At 49.6% G+C, this 10918-nt stretch overlaps 1 long non-coding RNA gene across 1 annotated transcript; it reads left to right on the forward strand.

The window, feature by feature from the left end:
• Positions 1-2438: 2438 nt before the first annotated feature.
• On the forward strand, positions 2439-6086 carry LOC103693113 (uncharacterized). The gene is made up of 4 exons (XR_593958.4): positions 2439-2617; positions 2708-2816; positions 3635-3736; positions 5434-6086. It is a non-coding gene; the product is annotated as an uncharacterized LOC103693113 (long non-coding RNA).
• Positions 6087-10918: the final 4832 nt, after the last annotated feature.

The raw sequence follows: 10918 nt of genomic DNA on the forward strand, positions 1-10918 counted from the left end.
TAGTGCATGTGACTGTAGCCCTCAAGGACCACAGCAGCCTAGGCTCCTCTCAAAGTCCCTTGAGTTCCCCCAGAGGGGCCACTCACTACTCTAACCTCAGGCCTGAGAGTGGTTCTCTGTCTGCAACCTAAACCCACCCTGGGGTCACAACAAACTGCTGGCAGGGCCTGGTTGGTACAAGGTTGTCATGCCGGCTCCTTATTTGGCATACGCTGAGTCCTCAAGGCACTGATCTGTAGAAGCGAGTGCTTCCATGCGCTATCCCAGGCCGTGAGATCCAACAAAGCCTTTGTATGCTCTCACACGGTGACCACTGGTCCACAGAGCCGTCTTCCCCTTAGCTCACAGCTTCTTGGAAGAAGAGGCTGTGTCGTATTTCTGGACCCTACTGGACTCCAGCTTGGCTCACAGACCATAAGGAGAGGGGTTAGGAAAGGAACAAGCTGTAGCCAGGAATGCCCTACCTTTGACACAATTAAACTGTGTTGACATCTACAAAGTTCATATCCCAGAACCACGCAATTGAGCTGCAAGGAGTTAAAAAAATATCCTATTTAAGTTCATGAGCTCATGTTGGACTTCATTCAAAATGATACCTGCCCAGGTGCTGGTCCCAGGGTGGGCTGTGCTGAAACCCAATTCTATCACTTACTAAGACTCCCTGAGCCTCAGTCTTCCCATCGGGTAAACGGGGACAGTAGCGTGACTGATTTATATTATGCAGATTAGAGAGAGCAGGAGCATAGCTCATCCCAGGCAGAGCTGGAGCAGCAGACATCACCCGTCTAGGGGAATTCCCTGGAGATCGCTGTGAGCACCAAGAAAGCCCCGAGGTATCCAGAGTTTGCAATACCGCCCAGGGGGAGCTGGCAGCTCCTTCCCCTACTCAGTTCTCCAGCTCCAGTTGGTCGGAAAACCCCTTTGTCAGGATGGCCAGACGGCTGGGCTGTTTTCTTTTCCCTTGTTGACACAGGGAAGACCTGGCTACCCGCAGAGCCTGGCTGGGCCTCTCTCTCTTTGAAGTGTAAACACTGAGCTGTGTGTTTTGGGCCCCTCTGAAGGGCAGTCCCTGGAGGAAAACCAGGTTTTGAAATACTTCACCCCTTGTTTGCTCTTGGAACCTCCTTGGTGCCCAGGTTTCTCAAGGCCTATGTTCCAGTGTTCCAGGAGGCTGAAGGTTCTGTGTGGGGACACATTGCCGCTCTGACGTACCACTCTCTGCTCCCTGACTGGACCTCTGGTAGCCAGCTGAGCTAGAGAGGGTCTCATACCCAGAAGTCCAGTCCTAGCATGGAGAAACCATGCACACGGGTATGAAGTGAACCAGAAGCCTGAGGGTAGCTCATGCAGGGCAACAAGCAGGGCTTGATGGGGCGGCAAACCTACTCCTCAACAGGAATTGGGGAGTTTGATCTGCTCCCCTTGGAGGTTGGGGCACAATCTAGATGTCATCTCTACCTGGAACTTTGCAACCCTGCATACTCTGAATCTCCTGAGGGGGCAGGACCAGCCCAGGATGCAGCCAAAGCTGATGGAGACCAGCGCCCAGGTGCTGGACCATCGTGAGGAAAGCTTGTTCAGAGCCCGCACCGGTGAGTAACCGCAGATGAAGAGGCTTTGAGGGAGAGCCTATGACAGAAGCAGCTGAGTTTCCAGAGACGCTGGGACAAAGGCATCAAAGCAAGCAGGTTCTGGGCCTGGTTTGGCCACAGAGGAAGTGAGGAAGGGCTGGAGAGATGACAGAGCTGCCCCAAGAGAGGACTGTGGAGAGGGGCCTCCAGCTGGCCTTGTATGTCACAGCAGCTCAGCCAGCAGCCACTTCTGAAAGAGTAAATCCTGATGGAGTCCTAGTGCCAGGGACCTCTAAGGAGAGCTGAGAGATCTGCTTCAGAGCTGATACATGAATATGGAGGGCTCATGAGTGCTGTGTGTTTTAGTTAGCTTTCTGTTACCGTGATAAAACACCACGACCAAAAGCAGCTTGAGGAGGAAAGGGTTTATTTCATCTCACAGCTCACAGTCCGTCATCCAGGCAAATCAGGTCAGGAGCTGATGCAGAGGCCGCGCGCACGGAGGAATACTGCTTACTGGCTTACTTCCTAGCGCTGTGCTCTCACACAACTCAGGACCCCCTACCCAGGGGTGGCACCACCCACAACGAGCTAGGCCACCCCTCATTGATCATTAACCAAGAAAATACCCCACGGGCTTGCCCTCAGGCCAATCTTTTTTTTTTTAAGATTTATTTATTCATTTATTATATATAAGTACACTGTAGCTGTCTTCAGATACACCAGAAGAGGGCATTGAATCTCTTTACAGATGGTTGTGAGCCACCATGTGGTTGCTGGGAATTGAACTCAGGACCTCTGGAAGAGCAGTCGGGTGCTCTTAACCGCTGAGCCATCTCTCCAGCCCACCCTCAGGCCAATCTTATGGAGGCGTTTTCTCAGTTAAGGTTCCTTCTTCCAGGATATATCTAGGTTTATGTCAAGTTGACAAAAGCCCAACCAGCACACTGGGTGAAATCACCAACCTTCTGGAGCTTTTGCCCCGAGCTCAAGCACCTTCCTCTCAGAAAAGAGACTTCTTTTGGAGATGAAAGATAACTCAGTCAGTAAGTACTCGTCCGTGGGAGCATTAGGACCTGAGTTCAATTCCCATACCTCACGTTAAAAAAAAATAATAATTTTTTTTTGTATCCCAGAGTTGGAGAGGAGGGGCAGGTGGAGCCCTGGAGTGCATTGGCCAGCTAATCTAGCTGAAAACCCTGTACTCGCCAGCCACAGGCAGACCAGAGCCTCTGGTTCGGAACGGTGAGACATGAGAGAATGGGGAGATGGCTTGCTGAGTGAGAGGACTGCCGAGCAAGCAGGAAGACCTAAGTTCCAATCTCTAGCTCCCATCTAAAATGCCAGTGTGGTCACCTGCATGGCTGGAACGCTGGCTCGCAGTAGGAGTAGGAGAGACAGGGTGATTGCTAGGGTTGTCGGTCTATAGCCCAGCTCCAGGTTCCATTAGAGATCCTGTCTGAAAGGGATAAGGGTGGCCGAGAGTGAAAGAGCAGGACAGCTGACCTCTTGCTCTGACTTGTCTGTACACATCTCGTGGGCATGTGCACCCGTATCCCCGGACAACCAGGATGGTGAGGCGGGGTAGTGGCGGGCACATAGTCTGCAGAGAGAGGTATTGCCAGGAACCGACTGGGAGGAAGGAAGCACAGATTCCCAAAGGAAGGCGAGATCATGACTCAGAGGGAGCATTTGCTAGGGCTGTCACATAGCAGAGCTTGACGATGAGACTGCTCAGCTCAGCTGCTACCTAGCTAAGCAAAGGGGCCAGTTCCCGCTGTGCCCTTGCAACAATGGCCCCATCTAAAGAGTAGCTCTAGGATTACCAGAAAACCACAGGGATTAAGGATACAGGATGCCTGGGCCAATGAGCACTTGGACGCTGTGTTAGATGCTCTATGTGCATGCATGTGTACACGTGTGTCTGTTCATGCATGTGCAGGCTCACATGCATGTGTATGGATATATGAAAGGCAGAGGACATTGCTTGGTTGAATCACCTTATGGTTTTTGTTGTTGTTGCTGTTGTTTGTTTGTTTGTTTGTTTGTTTGTTTGTTTTCAGACAAGAGTCCCTATTGACCTGGAGACTACCCACTGGGCTAAGCAAGGCTGGTCAGCAAGTGCCAGGAGTCTCCTTCTCTCCACATCAGAGCCGGGATTGCAGGTATGACACCACCCCAGGCTCTATGCGGGGAGGGCAAGGGGGAGCTAGCAGAGGTCAGATGGCAGAAGAGTGCTTCACACCCTGCCCCCAAGCTGGAGTTACAGGTGGTTGTGAGTCACTCACCATGGGTGCTGGGAAAAGAACTCAGGTCCTTTGCAGAAACAGCAGGCATTGAGAGATGACAGATCTCTCTACACCCTACACCTTAGCTTTTTATGTGAGTTCTGAAGATCAGACTCAGGTCCTCACCAATCTGAGGTGAGTACTGTGCAGACAAAGCCACCAGCCCAGGCCCCTAGATGCTGCTTTCTGCTTTCCATCTGTTACTGGAGGAAAACACTGCTCCTCACACAGATGATGCTGGCACCGTCAGGGGAACCGTGGTAAACCCTCAGGCCTTTATCTGCCACCCAGAGACTCGGGCTTAAATGGCCTGAGGTTAGTATGGGCATCAGGAGCCTTTAGAGCTCTCAAGATGATTTGAATGCGCTGCTCAGGCTGAGAACCACCCTGCTTGAAGCCATTGTAACCCAACCCAACCCAGAAACAGATGTGGAGGGTCCAACCCAAGTTTCTGAGAAGCTGCCAAGCCGCTGTCTGGATGCCCAGGGTCTGGAGGCAGTGCTACATGCTTAGGAGAGCCTTCTGTCAACGTGGTTAATGTCTTTTAAGCTTTGGCTCTTGGGGGAATAAAGTTCAATTATCTGGAAAACTCACTTACGTGGAACCCCTCATTCCCTAATGACACCAACTAAATGAGGTGTTACCATTCTATAGATTCTCAAATTGGAGTCTTTGTGACTCTGACTCTGTGCATGCACACTCGCATGCATGTGTGTATACACACACACACACAGACACACACACACACACACACACACACACACACACACACACACGAAAACCAAAAGCTTGTATTTGATGTACACCCCGTGGCGCCTCAGGCTGCTGGGGCCTGGTGCAAGCTTGCCTAAGGGCGTAGCCCCTTGGTACAGTGGGAAGATTTTTCCTTCCAATCAAAGTGACATATCCAGTCAGTGTTGCCTCAGCTCCATGGGACCCTGTAGCTCATTTGCAATGAAACAGCAAGCACCCTTCTCTTCCACAATTAGTAAGCACTCTCAGCATGCCACCCTGGGGTAGCCTGCCTCATCTCTCATCCTGAAAAGGTCACGGATCCTTGGAGTATCACTTTTTTTTTAATATATAAAGAGTAATCTCTGGGGTTAAGGTGTCTCTCGGGTGGAAGAGTGTTTGTTGTAGCATGGCTGAAGCCCTGAGCTGGGATTACAGATGCTCACTGCACAGACTGACCACCGGTGCATGTCTGTAGTTCCAGCACTAGGGAGGCGAAGGCAGGAGACTCAGAACTTCATCCTCAGTATATAGTGAGTTCCAGGTCAACCTGAGCTATATGAGGTCCTGTCTGGAAAGAAAAGGAAAAAGAGGAAAGTATAATAGAAAGATGTATCATGTGCCATTTTTTCCTGGTTCGGTGAGGAGATAGAAGGAAAAAGCAATGCTTTATTTTAAAATCTGTTGTGTTCTTAGGGATCCCACATAGCCAAACCCAGAGACAGAACATTTTATCAATGGATTTTCCTGACTCTCATAAAGGAAGCATGGAAAGAAGGGGTCTTGGCCCAGGGCGTTAACCACTGCCGTTGCCAAATAGACGCTTGTCTGTTTACTTACAGCCTGGCTCCCCACTGGAAAGGAAGTCCCCAGAAGAGACAGTGTCCCATTTGTCTACTTCCCAGGGCCACAAGCGAGTGTGCAGCAAACATGTGGACGACATTGATCTGGGAACTGTGGTCTGGGCCTGAGTCCCAGGACGCACTCAACACCTGCTGTCGTACCTTTTCTTTACATGGGACCGTCTGCTTCACCCACTCTGAAAAGAGAACGAACCTTCTAAGGATCTTTGTAGTGTGTGTATGTGTGTGTGTGTGTGTGTGTGTGTGTGTGCCCGAGTGTAAAAAAGATAAACCTGGAGCTGATGCTATAGATGTTGTTAGAGTACTAAACCTTGAGTTCCAACCCCTGTACCATGTAAACTAGGCACAGGAGTACATGCCTGTAATTTCAACGTCATGGGGTTTTCGGGTAAGGGAGTATGGAAATAGGAGAGTCAGGTGAGCATGTTGCGGGGGAGGGTATGTCTGTACAGGTGCTTTTGCATATGTTTATGCACATGTGTAGAGGCCAGAGGTTAACATCAAGTCTTTCTTGATCACTCTCTCCCTTGTTTTATAAACACATTTTCAAATATTTTATGTACGTGCACACATACATACACACATGTATGTTCGACTTTACTTATTCTTTAAATTAAAAAGGTTTTAACTTAGCCTTTAAAGTCTTAGATGTCATGGCGTTTCTGAACAGAGCATCTTTTGTGATTCTTCTTCATCCCCCTACCCCTTCTACCCTTGGTCCCCCACATGAGTCCCCCCTGCCCACATCTCTGCTCCTCTTACTTGTCCCACTTCCTCCCCCTTGCATGTCCTTCCTCATCACTGGAAAGTATAACATTAAACAGGGTGACCCAAATTCAGAAAGACAAAAGCACACATTCACCTGTAAAGTCTTTATAAACAGGCACAAAGCCTACAGTAACCTGGGAAGAACTCAAAATGGGGTAGAAATGTACACTGTTTTGTCTTGTTTTGTTTTGTTTTTCTCTTAAGCAGTACTTCTTAAGCTTGGCAGCTCCTTGGAATCAGGTGGTATACTTCACAAACAGCCAGATGCTGTGACTAGGGCCCCTGATGTAATGTGGCTGGGGTAAGGCCTGGATGAGCAGTTTCCAGAAGGTGTCAAGGGCACAGCCAAGACTGAACTTGCTCCTCTGTGAAGCAGGTGCTGAGAAGGACCCAGGGTGTTCAGAGCCTTCCTGTGGGTCGCATGACACAAACCACACTGAGAAGAGTGTCCTGAAAATCTGACACTCCTCAGGGTACAATGGTGCTTTCCTCTAGGTCAGCCATCTGAGACCCAAGACCAGCATGCACCTCAGTTCAGCCTTGGCCTCCAGTTAGGCAGCCTGCGAGGCTGGGACAGGGCATGTGGAGGCCAGCTAGCTTCCCAGAGTGATAACAAAAGGAACCCAGGCTGGCGGCAAGAAATTGCCATCTAAGGTCAGTGTCTTAACCCACACAGATTCCATTCTAGGACAGGCTTTGGGCTTTGCATTTCCAGGTTGTAAATGTATCCCCTTAGCTCTCAACCCCCGGTCTTTGTTCTCTTCTGTCCAACAGACCTGAAACACCAGCCCAGCTTGGAGGGGCCACAGAGACTATAAAACCTGGGCTCAAGCCTCAAACACACACACACACACACACACACACACACACACACACACACAGATGGGGGAGGGGACTGACAGGTGGGAAGAGGAGGGGAGGGTAAGAGAGAAGAGGACAAAACAGAACTGGACGGAACAGGACTGGACAGGACAGGACTGGACAGGACAGGTCGTGACAAGACAAGAGAGAGGATCAGATCTCACTGAAGATATTCTTGAAGCAAACTCTGAAAAGATCAATCAGGTATAGAGGCCTAGACCTATAAACACAGCATTCAGGAGTCTGAAGCCGATGTGTCTGACCTACAGAGCAAGACCCTTCACCTTAAGAAGGAGTCGAAAACATGGTCAGGACTGTACCGACGAGTCATGGAAAACACGAAGGACAAACTAAGAGACAAGAGGGCCCAGTTCAGAATCGTCAGGTGAATGGAAGCAGCCATGTACCACACACATCGACAACCTGGAGGCGGGGGTGGCCTTTACAAAGAGGTGTGGGCAGATAGGAAGATGTGACCACTTGCTCCATGGCTATTTCATAGTCATCTCTCATGGAGAACGCTGGGCTTTGTGTTAGATTGTTCCGCAAAGCTCTCTGCATGCTGGTTTGTGATACTTCTCCAGGTTTCTGTGTGTTTCCTGCTGAACCCCCTGAGACATGGCCATTGCACAGATTCAGTCTCCACACAGAGCATCTATGACCCCTGCCCAGTCCAATCTAAGTATCTACTGCCTCTGTCCTCCACCCCAGACCTCCAGCTTTGCTTAGCGACTGTGTCTGCTGCTCTCTGACTGGACATCAGAGGAGGAGTTAACAAATCCGTAACAATGTCACCGTGGAGGGGAATGAAAGTCAGCCTCATGTTTAGGGGAGTGTGTGATACGCTGCAGTGAACTGACTGCACTGCAATAATCCATGCTCACCCCCAAAGCCAGCTGACAACTGAAGTCCCAGGACCAGGTCTCACTCAGTCTGCTGATACACTGATTCCCAGAGCCTCTGACTTTGGACCCTGGCAGGGTCCCAACTTGAGCAGACAGTCTGACTTCTGTGTAGCATTAAAGGGCGATCTCTGCAGTTGGGAAAAGCAAGAGCTAGACTGTCCAAAGGCTGACACCAGGGGAAGCAGCCTCGAAACCCCCCACTATTCTAGTCTAGGAGCTAACAGGGTTTGAGACCTCATGATGTGATCCAAGGCAGAGCACTTTCGTGGTGATTTGGTCCTGAGGATGAAACCCAGGTCTTCACACATGCTCAGCACACTCTACCCCTGAAGGTGGCACTTTGAATATATCTATGCCCTTCCTAGATGCTGATGTGCAAATATCCTTCTTCCTCCCCAGTGGCTCTGAGATGTAAGATGTTTGTTTACAAAGCATGGTCTCAGAAAGGCCACCATGACATAAAGGTCCACGTGGCACCCTGCAATGGCCATGTCTCAGGGGGTTCCCCTGAAAGTCAGAGGAAGCACTGGGGAGATGGCTTTATGGGTAAGAATGCTTGCTCTGCAGTCACGAGGACCTGAGTTCAAATCATAGCACATACATAAAAGCTGAGCATGGATGTCTATACCCCTAACCCCAGGATTGGGATTGGGGGAGAGTCAGATCCTAGGAGCTCACTGGCTAGCTGACAAGCTTCTGGTTAAATGAGAGACTCTGTATCAAGGCAAAATGTCAGTCAGTGATAGACAAATAGTGCACATGCGCATGCCTATGCACGTGATCCCATACTCAACACATGCACACGCACACGCACATACACATACACACACTCACACACATGCACACACATATGCACACACACACTCGCACACACACACATGATGAAAAGGGAAACCTCCTAGGTATATTGTCAAGAAACACCACATTGGAAAATGGAAAATGGTCTGCAGGCCTCAAGGCTAGTCCTGTGCAGGGGGGCTGTCTTTGTCTTTAATATCAAGACTAAGTCATGAGGTCTCACGTATTTCTCAACTTTCCCTGGAGAGAAAATTGCCTGGCCTGGTGTGGGGGCAGGGTCATCTGGCCTGGTCTGGAGGTAGGTGGGAAAGCAGGTCTTTTTAAAGATGTATGTGTTCTCTCTCCTTCCTGGAATAGCATTTTACATTATTCATCACTATTCCACAGCTGAGCAGACCTGGCAGACAGATAACACAGAGGGTGAACTCAGCCACCACTGAAAGAGCAGGAAGGCGGACACTCTGGGTCTGAGGTAGCATCTCCTCCAGTGTTTGTTTTCAAGTCATTAAATACTTAACAGAGAGGGAGCCCTAGTGTTCCAAACCACTGCTGAGGAAGCATCCGTCAGAAGTGAAGATAGAACCAGCCTGATTGTAGCGTTCCTTTCTGAGGGCAAGATCATGTCCACCGAAAGATAACTTTAAGAACTCTGCCTGACAGGAAGCTATGCAGATGAGGCATGCACTTAGATAGGAGGCACTTGGCAACCTGGCCCTCAGCTAAGTATCACTCTTCTTGTCTTACATGTAAGGATCCCAGTGTGGGGTTGGCAAGATGGCCCAGCAGGTAAAGGTGCTTAATGCCAAGCCTATTAACCCAAGTTCAGTTCCTGGAACCTACATGGTAAATGGAGAAAACGGACTCCCAAAAGTTGTACTCTGACCTACACACACACACACACTCTCACACACACACACATACACTCTCACACACACACACTCTCACACACACTTACACTCACACAGACACACACACACTCTCACACACTTACACTCACACAGACACACACACTCTCACACACTTACACTCACACAGACACACACACTCTCACACACACTCACACAGACACACACACTCTCACACACTTACACTCACACAGACACACACACACTCTCACACACTTACACTCACACAGACACACACACTCTCACACACACTCACACAGACACACACACTCTCACACACTTACACTCACACAGACACACACACATACACACACACTCACTCACACACTCACATGCACACACTCACACATGCACTCATATGCACACATACACACACTCATGCACACACTCACACACACACACACACACACACACACACACTCACACATTCTCTCTGAATGATGAGGAGGAGGATACCCAGTGAAGTGTTCTCAGACCTCCTGAAGCACTTATGAAGGCTGGGGTTTGATTCCAAAAGGCAAAGGAATCCATGGAAGAAGTGTGGCCCCTGACTGCCCACCACTCCACACCTTGCTGAGGGATCATCTTCCGGTTCTCTCCTTTCATGACGTTCCCTGGCAGAGATCCAGTTCTTCTCATTGGTGTGGTATGGATTGTATGCTCACTGACTACTTCCTCTCTTCTAAGCTCTGCTTCAGTTACATCACGATCAGCACAGTCCCCCAGGTGACCCCCACAACTTCAGGAGCCTCACTGTACTGACCAGAACATGAAGGCCTGGACAGGCTGAGTCACCTGTCCAAGCTACCTGTATAACAAGTGCCAGAGCCACCTGTGAGCACAGTCAGCTGGATTCCAGGGCCTCTGGTGGACAGCTGGGCCTTGTCCCAAGTACAGGTGGTGCTTCAGCCATCTTGGGCTCCTGGACCCCACTCTAAATCCGAGTGTCAGCCTTTTCTAATGGGTTCCTGATCCTGGTGTTTCTGAAGTTAAGGCTTAACTGCCCCTTCAAAATGCAGCAGAGGCCAGATTTGGGGCCAGGCCGTATGCAGAGTCACTTTGGCACTTAATTGCGTATTATTTAATTGCTTTATTGGGTAGTAAAAAAATAAAGTGATCTACTGCAAAGTTATTAGCAAATTCCAGTTTTAAGGGAATAATTACTGAATTCTCCCTGTCTGGGTTGAGTAATTCCCTCCAAGATGCTTGGGGACATTAAGCATCTTC

This window comes from Rattus norvegicus, chromosome 8 (genome assembly GCF_036323735.1).
Source record: "Rattus norvegicus strain BN/NHsdMcwi chromosome 8, GRCr8, whole genome shotgun sequence".
Classification (NCBI taxonomy): Eukaryota; Metazoa; Chordata; class Mammalia; order Rodentia; family Muridae; genus Rattus; species Rattus norvegicus.